Here is a 13,487-nt window from a genome sequence, read left to right on the forward strand (position 1 = left end):
CTAGTTTAGCGTTCGGCAATGTTTCGTAAGTGAATGATGCGAATAGAACAAGTTATGCTTCAAATGGCACAAAAATGGGAATTGCTCGTCTAAGGAAAGAGTTGAGCAATTCCAAAGCATCAAAGTGGACCGTTGTACTCTATTTTGTGCTCTTAGAAGCCTAACTTGCTAGTTTAGCTTTCGTGCAACGTTTCGTAAGTTAAAGATGCGAACATACCAAGTTATGTGTTAAGTTGCACAAAAACGTGAATTGCTTGTCTATGGAGAGAGTTGACCAAGTCGACAGCATCTAAGTGGATCGTTGTACTCTATTTAGGGTTCTTAGAAGTCTAACATGCTAGTTTAGCCTTCGTGCAATGTTTCGTCAAGTGAAAGATGTGAATAAACCAAGGTATGTTTGAAATCGCACAAAAACGAGAAAAGCTCATCCATGGAGAGAGTTGAGCCATTCCAAAGCATCAAAGTGGACCATTGCGCTCTATTAAGTGTTCTTAGAAGTTGAACATCCTAGTTCAGCCTTCGTGCACGGTTTCGAGGGGTAAGGATGCGCATAGACCAAGTTATGTTGAAATTGAGCAAAAACATGAAAGGCTTGTCTATGGAGAGAATTGAGCATTTCCAAAGCGTCAAAGTGGACCATTGTCCTCTATTTAGTGTTCTTAGAAGTCTAACATGCTCGTTTAGCCTTCGTGCAAGGTTTCGTGCGGTAAAGACGCGAATAGAGCAAGTTATGTTGAAATTGCACAAAAACGTGTAAATCTCGTCGATGGAGAGTGTTGAGCAATTCTAAAGCATCAAAGTGGACCGTTGTACTCTATTTAGTGTTCTTAGAAGTCCAATTTGCTAGTTTAGATTTTGTGCAACATTTCGTAAGTTAAAGATGTGAATAGACCAAGTAATGTTTGAAATGGCACAAAAACGTGAATCACTCGTCTATGGAGAGAATTGAGCAATTCGAAAGCATCAAAATTGACCGTTGTACTCTAGTTTGTGATCTTATAAGTCTAACTTGCTAGTTTAGCATTCGACAACGTTTCGTAAGTTAAAGATGCGAATAGAATAAGTTACGTTTAAATTGGCACAAAAATGTGAATTGCTCGTCTATAGAGAGAGTTCAGAAATTCCAAAGGATCAAAGTGGACCATTGTACTCTATTTTGTGCTCTTAGAAGTCTAACTTGCTAGTTTAGCGTTCCGCGATGTTTCATAAGTCAAAGAAGTGAATAGACCAAGTTATGTTTGAAATGGCACAAAAACATGAATTACTCGTCTATGGAGAGAGTTGAGCAATTCTGAACCGTCAAAGTGGACCGTTGTAGTCAATTTAGTGTCCTTCGAAGTCTTACATGCTAGTTTAGCCTTCGTGCAATGTTTCGTAAGGTAAAGATGCGAATAGATCAAGTAATGTTTGAAATTGCACAAAAACGTGTAAATCTCGTCGATGGAGAGTGTTCATCAATTCCAAAGCATCAAAGTGGTCCGTTGTACTCTATTTAGTCTCCTTCGAAGTATAACATGCTAGTTTAGCCTTCGTGCAATGTTTCATAAGGTAAAGATGCGAATAGATCAAGTAACGTTTGAAATTGCACGAAAACGTGTACATCCCGTCGATGGAGAGTGTTGAGCAATTTCAAAGCATCAAAGTGGACCGTTGTACTCTATTTTTTGGTCTTAGAAGTCTAACTTGCTAGTTTATCATTCGGCAACGTTTCGTAAGTTAGTGATGCGAATAGAACAAGTTAAGTTTGGAATGGCACAACAACATGAATTGCTCGTCTATGGAGAGAGTTGAGCAATTCCAAAGCATCAAAGTGGACCGTTGTACTCTATTTTGTGCTCTTAGAATTCTAACTTGCTAGTTTAGCGTTCGGCAATGTTTCGTAAGTGAATGATGCGAATAGAACAAGTTATGCTTGAAATGGCACAAAAATGGGAATTGCTCGTCTAAGGAAAGAGTTGAGCAATTCCAAAGCATCAAAGTGGACCGCTGTACTCTATTTTGTGCTCTTAGAAGCCTAACTTGCTAGTTTAGCTTTCGTGCAACGTTTCGTAAGTTAAAGATGCGAATATACCAAGTTATGTGTGAAGTTGCACAAAAACGTGAATTGCTCGTCTATGGAGAGAGTTGACCAAGTCGAAAGCATCTAAGTGGATCGTTGTACTCTATTTAGGGTTCTTAGAAGTCTAACATGCTAGTTTAGCCTTCGTGCAATGTTTCGTCAGGTGAAAGATGTGAATAGACCAAGGTATGTTTGAAATCGCACAAAGACGAGGAAAGCTCATCCATGGAGAGAGTTGAGCCATTCCAAAGCATCAAAGTGGACCATTGCGCTCTATTTAGTGTTCTTAGAAGTTGAACATCCTAGTTCAGCCTTCGTGCACGGTTTCGAGGGGTAAGGATGCGCATAGACCAAGTTATGTTGAAATTGAACAAAAACATGAAAGGCTTGTCTATGGAGAGAATTGAGCATTCTCAAAGCGTCAAAGTGGACCATTGTTCTCTATTTAGTGTTCTTAGAAGTCTAACATGCTCGTTTAGCCTTCGTGCAAGGTTTCGTGCGGTAAAGACGCGAATAGAGCAAGTTATGTTGAAATTGCACAAAAACGTGTAAATCTCGTCGATGGAGAGTGTTGAGCAATTCTAAAGCATCAAAGTGGACCGTTGTACTCTATTTAGTGTTCTTAGAGTCCAATTTGCTAGTTTAGATTTTGTGCAACGTTTCGTAAGTTAAAGATGTGAATAGACCAAGTAATGTTTGAAATGGCACAAAAACGTGAATCACTCGTCTATGGTGAGAATTGAGCAATTCGAAAGCATCAAAATTGACCGTTGTACTCTAGTTTGTGCTCTTATAAGTCTAACTTGCTAGTTTAGCATTCGACAACGTTTCGTAAGTTAAAGATGCGAATAGAATAAGTTACGTTTAAATTGGCACAAAAATGTGAATTGCTCGTCTATGGAGAGAGTTCAGAAATTCCAAAGGATCAAAGTGGACCATTGTACTCTATTTTGTGCTCTTAGAACTCTAACTTGCTAGTTTAGCGTTCCGCGATGTTTCATAAGTCAAAGAAGCGAATAGACCAAGTTATGTTTGAAATGGCACAAAAACATGAATTACTCGTCTATGGAGAGAGTTGAGCAATTACGAACCGTCAAAGTGGACCGTTGTACTCGATTTAGTGTCCTTCGAAGTCTTACATGCTAGTTTAGCCTTCGTGCAATGTTTTGCAAGGTAAAGATGCGAATAGATCAAGTAATGTTTGAAATTGCACAAAAACGTGTAAATCTCATCGATGGAGAGTGTTCATCAATTCCAAAGCATCAAAGTGGTCCGTTGTACTCTATTTAGTGTCCTTCGAAGTCTAACATGCTAGTTTGGCCTTCGTGCAATGTTTCATAAGGTAAAGATGCGAATAGATCAAGTAATGTTTGAAATTGCACGAAAACGTGTAAATCCCGTCGATGGAGAGTGTTGAGCAATTCCAAAGCATCAAAGTGGACCGTTTTACTCTATTTTTTGGTCTTAGAAGTCTAACTTGCTAGTTTATCGTTCGGCAACGTTTCGTAAGTTAGTGATGCGAATAGAACAAGTTAAGTTTGGAATGGCACAACAACTTGAATTGCTCGTCTATGGAGAGAGTTGAGCAATTCCAAAGCATCAAAGTGGACCGTTGTACTCTATTTTGTGCTCTTAGAATTCTAACATGCTAGTTTAGCATTCGGCAATGTTTCGTAAGGTAATGATGCGAATAGATAAAGTTATGTTTGAAATGGCAGAAAAACGGGAATTGCTCGTCTATGGAAAGAGTTAAGCAATTCCAAAGCATCAAAGTGGACCTTTGTACTCCATTTTGTGCTCTTAGAAGCCTAACTTGCTAGTTTAGCTTTCGCGCAAAGTTTTGTAAGTGAAAGATGCGAATAGACCAAGTTATGTGTGAAGTTGAACAAAAATGTGAATTGCTCGTCTATGGAGAGAGTTGAGCAATTCCAAAGCATCAAAGTGGACCGTTGTACTCTATTTTGTGCTCTTAGAATTCTAACTTGCTAGTTTAGCATTCGGCAATGTTTCGTAAGTGAATGATGCGAATAGAACGAGTTATGTTTGAAATGGCAGAAAAACGGGAATTGCTCGTCTATGGAAAGAGTTAAGCAATTCCAAAGCATCAAAGTGGACCTTTGTACTCCATTTTGTGCTCTTAGAAGCCTAACTTGCTAGTTTAGCTTTCGCGCAAAGTTTTGTAAGTGAAAGATGCGAATAGACCAAGTTATGTGTGAAGTTGAACAAAAATGTGAATTGCTCGTCTATGGAGAGAGTTGAGCAATTCCAAAGCATCAAAGTGGACCGTTTTTACTCTATTTTGTGCTCTTGAATTCTAACTTGCTAGTTTATCGTTCGGCAATGTTTCGTAAGTTAGCGATGCGAATAGAGCAAGTTATGTTTGAAATGGCACAAAAACATGAATTGCTCGTCTATGGAGAGAGTTGAGCAATTCCTAAGCATCAAAGTGGACGGTTGTGCCCTATTTTGTGCTCTTAGAAGTCTAACTTGCTAGTTTAGCATTCATGCAATGTTTCATAAGTTAAAGATGCGAATAGACAACGTTATGTTTGAATTGGCACAAAAATATGAATGGGTCGTCTATGGAGAGAGTTGAGCAACTCCAAAGTATCAAAGTGGACCGTTGTACCCTATTTTGTGCTCTTAGAAGTCTAACTTGCTAGTTTAGCATTCGGCAATGTTTCGTAAGGTAATGATGCGAATAGATAAAGTTATGTTTGAAATGGCACAAAAACGGGAATTTCTCGTCTATGCAAAGAGTTGAGCAATTCAAAAGCATCAAAGTGGACCGTTGTACTCCATTTTGTGCTCTTTGAAGCCTAACTTGCTAGTTTAGCTTTCGTGCAACGTTTCGTAAGTGAAAGATGCGAATAGACCAAGTTATGTGTGAAGTTGAACAAAAATGTGAATTGCTCGTCTATGCAGAGAGTTGAGCAATTCCAAAGCATCAAAGTGGACCGTTGTACTCTATTTTGTGCTCTTAGAATTCTAACTTGCTAGTTTAGCATTCGGCAATGTTTCGTAAGTTAATGATGCGAATAGAACGAGTTATGTTTGAAATGGCAGAAAAACGGGAATTGCTCGTCTATGGAAAGAGTTAAGCAATTCCAAAGCATCAAAGTGGAACTTTGTACTCCATTTTGTGCTCTTAGAAGCCTAACTTGCTAGTTTAGCTTTCGCGCAAAGTTTTGTAAGTGAAAGATGCGAATAGACCAAGTTATGTGTGAAGTTGAACAAAAATGTGAATTGCTCGTCTATGGAGAGAGTTGAGCAATTCCAAAGCATCAAAGTGGACCATTGTACTCTATTTTGTGCTCTTAGAAGTCTAACTTGCTAGTTTAGCGTTCCGCGATGTTTCATAAGTCAAAGAAGTGAATAGACCAAGTTATGTTTGAAATGGCACAAAAACATGAATTACTCGTCTATGGAGAGAGTTGAGCAATTCTGAACCGTCAAAGTGGACCGTTGTACTCAATTTAGTGTCCTTCGAAGTCTTACATGCTAGTTTAGCCTTCGTGCAATGTTTCGTAAGGTAAAGATGCGAATAGATCAAGTAATGTTTGAAATTGCACAAAAACGTGTAAATCTCGTCGATGGAGAGTGTTCATCAATTCCAAAGCATCAAAGTGGTCCGTTGTACTCTATTTAGTCTCCTTCGAAGTATAACATGCTAGTTTAGCCTTCGTGCAATGTTTCATAAGGTAAAGATGCGAATAGATCAAGTAACGTTTGAAATTGCACGAAAACGTGTAAATCCCGTCGATGGAGAGTGTTGAGCAATTTCAAAGCATCAAAGTGGACCGTTGTACTCTATTTTTTGGTCTTAGAAGTCTAACTTGCTAGTTTATCGTTCGGCAACGTTTCGTAAGTTAGTGATGCGAATAGAACAAGTTAAGTTTGGAATGGCACAACAACATGAATTGCTCGTCTATGGAGAGAATTGAGCAATTCCAAAGCATCAAAGTGGACCGTTGTACTCTATTTTGTGCTCTTAGAATTCTAACTTGCTAGTTTAGCGTTCGGCAATGTTTCGTAAGTGAATGATGCGAATAGAACAAGTTATGCTTGAAATGGCACAAAAATGGGAATTGCTCGTCTACGGAAAGAGTTGAGCAATTCCAAAGCATCAAAGTGGACCGTTGTACTCTATTTTGTGCTCTTAGAAGCCTAACTTGCTAGTTTAGCTTTCGTGCAACGTTTCGTAAGTTAAAGATGCGAATATACCAAGTTATGTGTGAAGTTGCACAAAAACGTGAATTGCTCGTCTATGGAGAGAGTTGACCAAGTCGAAAGCATCTAAGTGGATCGTTGTACTCTATTTAGGGTTCTTAGAAGTCTAACATGCTAGTTTAGCCTTCGTGCAATGTTTCGTCAGGTGAAAGATGTGAATAGACCAAGGTATGTTTGAAATCGCACAAAGACGAGGAAAGCTCATCCATGGAGAGAGTTGAGCCATTCCAAAGCATCAAAGTGGACCATTGCGCTCTATTTAGTGTTCTTAGAAGTTGAACATCCTAGTTCAGCCTTCGTGCACGGTTTCGAGGGGTAAGGATGCGCATAGACCAAGTTATGTTGAAATTGAACAAAAACATGAAAGGCTTGTCTATGGAGAGAATTGAGCATTCTCAAAGCGTCAAAGTGGACCATTGTTCTCTATTTAGTGTTCTTAGAAGTCTAACATGCTCGTTTAGCCTTCGTGCAAGGTTTCGTGCGGTAAAGACGCGAATAGAGCAAGTTATGTTGAAATTGCACAAAAACGTGTAAATCTCGTCGATGGAGAGTGTTGAGCAATTCTAAAGCATCAAAGTGGACCGTTGTACTCTATTTAGTGTTCTTAGAGTCCAATTTGCTAGTTTAGATTTTGTGCAACGTTTCGTAAGTTAAAGATGTGAATAGACCAAGTAATGTTTGAAATGGCACAAAAACGTGAATCACTCGTCTATGGTGAGAATTGAGCAATTCGAAAGCATCAAAATTGACCGTTGTACTCTAGTTTGTGCTCTTATAAGTCTAACTTGCTAGTTTAGCATTCGACAACGTTTCGTAAGTTAAAGATGCGAATAGAATAAGTTACGTTTAAATTGGCACAAAAATGTGAATTGCTCGTCTATGGAGAGAGTTCAGAAATTCCAAAGGATCAAAGTGGACCATTGTACTCTATTTTGTGCTCTTAGAACTCTAACTTGCTAGTTTAGCGTTCCGCGATGTTTCATAAGTCAAAGAAGCGAATAGACCAAGTTATGTTTGAAATGGCACAAAAACATGAATTACTCGTCTATGGAGAGAGTTGAGCAATTACGAACCGTCAAAGTGGACCGTTGTACTCGATTTAGTGTCCTTCGAAGTCTTACATGCTAGTTTAGCCTTCGTGCAATGTTTTGCAAGGTAAAGATGCGAATAGATCAAGTAATGTTTGAAATTGCACAAAAACGTGTAAATCTCATCGATGGAGAGTGTTCATCAATTCCAAAGCATCAAAGTGGTCCGTTGTACTCTATTTAGTGTCCTTCGAAGTCTAACATGCTAGTTTGGCCTTCGTGCAATGTTTCATAAGGTAAAGATGCGAATAGATCAAGTAATGTTTGAAATTGCACGAAAACGTGTAAATCCCGTCGATGGAGAGTGTTGAGCAATTCCAAAGCATCAAAGTGGACCGTTTTACTCTATTTTTTGGTCTTAGAAGTCTAACTTGCTAGTTTATCGTTCGGCAACGTTTCGTAAGTTAGTGATGCGAATAGAACAAGTTAAGTTTGGAATGGCACAACAACTTGAATTGCTCGTCTATGGAGAGAGTTGAGCAATTCCAAAGCATCAAAGTGGACCGTTGTACTCTATTTTGTGCTCTTAGAATTCTAACATGCTAGTTTAGCATTCGGCAATGTTTCGTAAGGTAATGATGCGAATAGATAAAGTTATGTTTGAAATGGCAGAAAAACGGGAATTGCTCGTCTATGGAAAGAGTTAAGCAATTCCAAAGCATCAAAGTGGACCTTTGTACTCCATTTTGTGCTCTTAGAAGCCTAACTTGCTAGTTTAGCTTTCGCGCAAAGTTTTGTAAGTGAAAGATGCGAATAGACCAAGTTATGTGTGAAGTTGAACAAAAATGTGAATTGCTCGTCTATGGAGAGAGTTGAGCAATTCCAAAGCATCAAAGTGGACCGTTGTACTCTATTTTGTGCTCTTAGAATTCTAACTTGCTAGTTTAGCATTCGGCAATGTTTCGTAAGTGAATGATGCGAATAGAACGAGTTATGTTTGAAATGGCAGAAAAACGGGAATTGCTCGTCTATGGAAAGAGTTAAGCAATTCCAAAGCATCAAAGTGGACCTTTGTACTCCATTTTGTGCTCTTAGAAGCCTAACTTGCTAGTTTAGCTTTCGCGCAAAGTTTTGTAAGTGAAAGATGCGAATAGACCAAGTTATGTGTGAAGTTGAACAAAAATGTGAATTGCTCGTCTATGGAGAGAGTTGAGCAATTCCAAAGCATCAAAGTGGACCGTTTTTACTCTATTTTGTGCTCTTGAATTCTAACTTGCTAGTTTATCGTTCGGCAATGTTTCGTAAGTTAGCGATGCGAATAGAGCAAGTTATGTTTGAAATGGCACAAAAACATGAATTGCTCGTCTATGGAGAGAGTTGAGCAATTCCTAAGCATCAAAGTGGACGGTTGTGCCCTATTTTGTGCTCTTAGAAGTCTAACTTGCTAGTTTAGCATTCATGCAATGTTTCATAAGTTAAAGATGCGAATAGACAACGTTATGTTTGAATTGGCACAAAAATATGAATGGGTCGTCTATGGAGAGAGTTGAGCAACTCCAAAGTATCAAAGTGGACCGTTGTACCCTATTTTGTGCTCTTAGAAGTCTAACTTGCTAGTTTAGCATTCGGCAATGTTTCGTAAGGTAATGATGCGAATAGATAAAGTTATGTTTGAAATGGCACAAAAACGGGAATTTCTCGTCTATGCAAAGAGTTGAGCAATTCAAAAGCATCAAAGTGGACCGTTGTACTCCATTTTGTGCTCTTTGAAGCCTAACTTGCTAGTTTAGCTTTCGTGCAACGTTTCGTAAGTGAAAGATGCGAATAGACCAAGTTATGTGTGAAGTTGAACAAAAATGTGAATTGCTCGTCTATGCAGAGAGTTGAGCAATTCCAAAGCATCAAAGTGGACCGTTGTACTCTATTTTGTGCTCTTAGAATTCTAACTTGCTAGTTTAGCATTCGGCAATGTTTCGTAAGTTAATGATGCGAATAGAACGAGTTATGTTTGAAATGGCAGAAAAACGGGAATTGCTCGTCTATGGAAAGAGTTAAGCAATTCCAAAGCATCAAAGTGGAACTTTGTACTCCATTTTGTGCTCTTAGAAGCCTAACTTGCTAGTTTAGCTTTCGCGCAAAGTTTTGTAAGTGAAAGATGCGAATAGACCAAGTTATGTGTGAAGTTGAACAAAAATGTGAATTGCTCGTCTATGGAGAGAGTTGAGCAATTCCAAAGCATCAAAGTGGACCATTGTACTCTATTTTGTGCTCTTAGAAGTCTAACTTGCTAGTTTAGCGTTCCGCGATGTTTCATAAGTCAAAGAAGTGAATAGACCAAGTTATGTTTGAAATGGCACAAAAACATGAATTACTCGTCTATGGAGAGAGTTGAGCAATTCTGAACCGTCAAAGTGGACCGTTGTACTCAATTTAGTGTCCTTCGAAGTCTTACATGCTAGTTTAGCCTTCGTGCAATGTTTCGTAAGGTAAAGATGCGAATAGATCAAGTAATGTTTGAAATTGCACAAAAACGTGTAAATCTCGTCGATGGAGAGTGTTCATCAATTCCAAAGCATCAAAGTGGTCCGTTGTACTCTATTTAGTCTCCTTCGAAGTATAACATGCTAGTTTAGCCTTCGTGCAATGTTTCATAAGGTAAAGATGCGAATAGATCAAGTAACGTTTGAAATTGCACGAAAACGTGTAAATCCCGTCGATGGAGAGTGTTGAGCAATTTCAAAGCATCAAAGTGGACCGTTGTACTCTATTTTTTGGTCTTAGAAGTCTAACTTGCTAGTTTATCGTTCGGCAACGTTTCGTAAGTTAGTGATGCGAATAGAACAAGTTAAGTTTGGAATGGCACAACAACATGAATTGCTCGTCTATGGAGAGAATTGAGCAATTCCAAAGCATCAAAGTGGACCGTTGTACTCTATTTTGTGCTCTTAGAATTCTAACTTGCTAGTTTAGCGTTCGGCAATGTTTCGTAAGTGAATGATGCGAATAGAACAAGTTATGCTTGAAATGGCACAAAAATGGGAATTGCTCGTCTACGGAAAGAGTTGAGCAATTCCAAAGCATCAAAGTGGACCGTTGTACTCTATTTTGTGCTCTTAGAAGCCTAACTTGCTAGTTTAGCTTTCGTGCAACGTTTCGTAAGTTAAAGATGCGAATATACCAAGTTATGTGTGAAGTTGCACAAAAACGTGAATTGCTCGTCTATGGAGAGAGTTGACCAAGTCGAAAGCATCTAAGTGGATCGTTGTACTCTATTTAGGGTTCTTCGAAGTCTAACATGCTAGTTTAGCCTTCGTGCAATGTTTCGTCAGGTGAAAGATGTGAATAGACCAAGGTATGTTTGAAATCGCACAAAGACGAGGAAAGCTCATCCATGGAGAGAGTTGAGCCATTCCAAAGCATCAAAGTGGACCATTGCGCTCTATTTAGTGTTCTTAGAAGTTGAACATCCTAGTTCAGCCTTCGTGCACGGTTTCGAGGGGTAAGGATGCGCATAGACCAAGTTATGTTGAAATTGAACAAAAACATGAAAGGCTTGTCTATGGAGAGAATTGAGCATTCTCAAAGCGTCAAAGTGGACCATTGTTCTCTATTTAGTGTTCTTAGAAGTCTAACATGCTCGTTTAGCCTTCGTGCAAGGTTTCGTGCGGTAAAGACGCGAATAGAGCAAGTTATGTTGAAATTGCACAAAAACGTGTAAATCTCGTCGATGGAGAGTGTTGAGCAATTCTAAAGCATCAAAGTGGACCGTTGTACTCTATTTAGTGTTCTTAGAGTCCAATTTGCTAGTTTAGATTTTGTGCAACGTTTCGTAAGTTAAAGATGTGAATAGACCAAGTAATGTTTGAAATGGCACAAAAACGTGAATCACTCGTCTATGGTGAGAATTGAGCAATTCGAAAGCATCAAAATTGACCGTTGTACTCTAGTTTGTGCTCTTATAAGTCTAACTTGCTAGTTTAGCATTCGACAACGTTTCGTAAGTTAAAGATGCGAATAGAATAAGTTACGTTTAAATTGGCACAAAAATGTGAATTGCTCGTCTATGGAGAGAGTTCAGAAATTCCAAAGGATCAAAGTGGACCATTGTACTCTATTTTGTGCTCTTAGAACTCTAACTTGCTAGTTTAGCGTTCCGCGATGTTTCATAAGTCAAAGAAGCGAATAGACCAAGTTATGTTTGAAATGGCACAAAAACATGAATTACTCGTCTATGGAGAGAGTTGAGCAATTACGAACCGTCAAAGTGGACCGTTGTACTCGATTTAGTGTCCTTCGAAGTCTTACATGCTAGTTTAGCCTTCGTGCAATGTTTTGCAAGGTAAAGATGCGAATAGATCAAGTAATGTTTGAAATTGCACAAAAACGTGTAAATCTCATCGATGGAGAGTGTTCATCAATTCCAAAGCATCAAAGTGGTCCGTTGTACTCTATTTAGTGTCCTTCGAAGTCTAACATGCTAGTTTGGCCTTCGTGCAATGTTTCATAAGGTAAAGATGCGAATAGATCAAGTAATGTTTGAAATTGCACGAAAACGTGTAAATCCCGTCGATGGAGAGTGTTGAGCAATTCCAAAGCATCAAAGTGGACCGTTTTACTCTATTTTTTGGTCTTAGAAGTCTAACTTGCTAGTTTATCGTTCGGCAACGTTTCGTAAGTTAGTGATGCGAATAGAACAAGTTAAGTTTGGAATGGCACAACAACTTGAATTGCTCGTCTATGGAGAGAGTTGAGCAATTCCAAAGCATCAAAGTGGACCGTTGTACTCTATTTTGTGCTCTTAGAATTCTAACATGCTAGTTTAGCATTCGGCAATGTTTCGTAAGGTAATGATGCGAATAGATAAAGTTATGTTTGAAATGGCAGAAAAACGGGAATTGCTCGTCTATGGAAAGAGTTAAGCAATTCCAAAGCATCAAAGTGGACCTTTGTACTCCATTTTGTGCTCTTAGAAGCCTAACTTGCTAGTTTAGCTTTCGCGCAAAGTTTTGTAAGTGAAAGATGCGAATAGACCAAGTTATGTGTGAAGTTGAACAAAAATGTGAATTGCTCGTCTATGGAGAGAGTTGAGCAATTCCAAAGCATCAAAGTGGACCGTTGTACTCTATTTTGTGCTCTTAGAATTCTAACTTGCTAGTTTAGCATTCGGCAATGTTTCGTAAGTGAATGATGCGAATAGAACGAGTTATGTTTGAAATGGCAGAAAAACGGGAATTGCTCGTCTATGGAAAGAGTTAAGCAATTCCAAAGCATCAAAGTGGACCTTTGTACTCCATTTTGTGCTCTTAGAAGCCTAACTTGCTAGTTTAGCTTTCGCGCAAAGTTTTGTAAGTGAAAGATGCGAATAGACCAAGTTATGTGTGAAGTTGAACAAAAATGTGAATTGCTCGTCTATGGAGAGAGTTGAGCAATTCCAAAGCATCAAAGTGGACCATTGTACTCTATTTTGTGCTCTTAGAAGTCTAACTTGCTAGTTTAGCGTTCCGCGATGTTTCATAAGTCAAAGAAGTGAATAGACCAAGTTATGTTTGAAATGGCACAAAAACATGAATTACTCGTCTATGGAGAGAGTTGAGCAATTCTGAACCGTCAAAGTGGACCGTTGTACTCAATTTAGTGTCCTTCGAAGTCTTACATGCTAGTTTAGCCTTCGTGCAATGTTTCGTAAGGTAAAGATGCGAATAGATCAAGTAATGTTTGAAATTGCACAAAAACGTGTAAATCTCGTCGATGGAGAGTGTTCATCAATTCCAAAGCATCAAAGTGGTCCGTTGTACTCTATTTAGTCTCCTTCGAAGTATAACATGCTAGTTTAGCCTTCGTGCAATGTTTCATAAGGTAAAGATGCGAATAGATCAAGTAACGTTTGAAATTGCACGAAAACGTGTAAATCCCGTCGATGGAGAGTGTTGAGCAATTTCAAAGCATCAAAGTGGACCGTTGTACTCTATTTTTTGGTCTTAGAAGTCTAACTTGCTAGTTTATCGTTCGGCAACGTTTCGTAAGTTAGTGATGCGAATAGAACAAGTTAAGTTTGGAATGGCACAACAACATGAATTGCTCGTCTATGGAGAGAATTGAGCAATTCCAAAGCATCAAAGTGGACCGTTGTACTCTATTTTGTGCTCTTAGAATTCTAACTTGCTAGTTTA

The sequence above is a fragment of the Tripterygium wilfordii genome, chromosome 19, assembly GCF_013401445.1.
Source record: "Tripterygium wilfordii isolate XIE 37 chromosome 19, ASM1340144v1, whole genome shotgun sequence".
Taxonomy (NCBI): domain Eukaryota; kingdom Viridiplantae; phylum Streptophyta; class Magnoliopsida; order Celastrales; family Celastraceae; genus Tripterygium; species Tripterygium wilfordii.